This window comes from Oncorhynchus keta, chromosome 20 (genome assembly GCF_023373465.1).
Source record: "Oncorhynchus keta strain PuntledgeMale-10-30-2019 chromosome 20, Oket_V2, whole genome shotgun sequence".
NCBI lineage: Eukaryota > Metazoa > Chordata > Actinopteri > Salmoniformes > Salmonidae > Oncorhynchus > Oncorhynchus keta.
The window spans coordinates 39,247,785-39,249,960 of NC_068440.1; positions in this window are offsets into that span (position 1 = coordinate 39,247,785).

The following is a 2,176-nucleotide window of genomic DNA, read 5'->3' on the forward strand; positions in this document are numbered from 1 at the left end:
GTGATGTTAAAGCATGCCCACTGGGAATTAGATAACTGAAAACGAAATCCTGCAGATGAAGCAAAGTAGAGGAAACCAGCTGACCTTATACAAAGTAGAGGAAGCCAGCTGACCTTATACAAAGTAGAGGAAGTCAGCTGACCTTATACAAAGTAGAGGAAGCCAGCTGACCTTATACAAAGTAGAGGAAGCCAGCTGACCTTATACAAAGTAGAGGAAACCAGCTGACCTTATAGAAAGTAGAGGAAACCAGCTGACCTTATACAAAGTAGAGGAAGTCAGCTGACCTTATACAAAGTAGAGGAAACCAGCTGACCTTATACAAAGTAGAGGAAGCCAGCTGACCTTATACAAAGTAGAGGAAGCCAGCTGACCTTATACAAAGTAGAGGAAGCCAGCTGACCTTATACAAAGTAGAGGAAGCCAGCTGACCTTATACAAAGTAGAGGAAGTCAGCTGACCTTATACAAAGTAGAGGAAGCCAGCTGACCTTATACAAAGTAGAGGAAGCCAGCTGACCTTATACAAAGTAGAGGAAGCCAGCTGACCTTATACAAAGTAGAGGAAACCAGCTGACCTTATAGAAAGTAGAGGAAGTCAGCTGACCTTATACAAAGTAGAGGAAACCAGCTGACCTTATAGAAAGTAGAGGAAGTCAGCTGACCTTATACAAAGTAGAGGAAACCAGCTGACCTTATAGAAAGTAGAGGAAGTCAGCTGACCTTATACAAAGTAGAGGAAACCAGCTGACCTTATACAAAGTAGAGGAAGCCAGCTGACCTTATACAAAGTAGAGGAAGCCAGCTGACCTTATACAAAGTAGAGGAAACCAGCTGACCTTATACAAAGTAGAGGAAGCCAGCTGACCTTATACAAAGTAGAGGAAGCCAGCTGACCTTATACAAAGTAGAGGAAGCCAACTGACCTTATACAAAGTAGAGGAAGCCAGCTGACCTTATACAAAGTAGAGGAAGCCAGCTGACCTTATACAAAGTAGAGGAAGCCAGCTGACCTTATACAAAGTAGAGGAAGCCAGATGACCTTATACAAAGTAGAGGAAGCCAGCTGACCTTATACAAAGTAGAGGAAGCCAGCTGACCTTATACAAAGTAGAGGAAACCAGCTGACCTTATAGAAAGTGACCAGCTGACCTTATACAAAGTAGAGGAAGTCAGCTGACCTTATACAAAGTAGAGGAAACCAGCTGACCTTATACAAAGTAGAGGAAGCCAGCTGACCTTATACAAAGTAGAGGAAGCCAGCTGACCTTATACAAAGTAGAGGAAGCCAGCTGACCTTATACAAAGTAGAGGAAGCCAGCTGACCTTATACAAAGTAGAGGAAGTCAGCTGACCTTATACAAAGTAGAGGAAGCCAGCTGACCTTATAGAAAGTAGAGGAAGTCAGCTGACCTATACAAAGTAGAGGAAGCCAGCTGACCTTATACAAAGTAGAGGAAACCAGCTGACCTTATAGAAAGTAGAGGAAGTCAGCTGACCTTATACAAAGTAGAGGAAACCAGCTGACCTTATAGAAAGTAGAGGAAGTCAGCTGACCTTATACAAAGTAGAGGAAACCAGCTGACCTTATAGAAAGTAGAGGAAGTCAGCTGACCTTATACAAAGTAGAGGAAACCAGCTGACCTTATACAAAGTAGAGGAAGCCAGCTGACCTTATACAAAGTAGAGGAAACCAGCTGACCTTATAGAAAGTAGAGGAAGCCAGCTGACCTTATACAAAGTAGAGGAAGCCAGATGACCTGTAGAGGAAGCCAGCTGACCTTATACAAAGTAGAGGAAGCCAACTGACCTTATACAAAGTGAGGAAGCCAGCTGACCTTATACAAAGTAGAGGAAGCCAGATGACCTTATACAAAGTAGAGGAAGCCAGCTGACCTTATACAAAGTAGAGGAAGCCAGCTGACCTTATACAAAGTAGAGGAAGCCAGCTGACCTTATACAAAGTAGAGGAAGCCAGCTGACCTTATACAAAGTAGAGGAAACCAGCTGACCTTATAGAAAGTAGAGGAAGTCAGCTGACCTTATACAAAGTAGAGGAAACCAGCTGACCTTATACAAAGTAGAGGAAGCCAGCTGACCTTATACAAAGTAGAGGAAACCAGCTGACCTTATAGAAAGTAGAGGAAGCCAGCTGACCTTATACAAAGTAGAGGAAG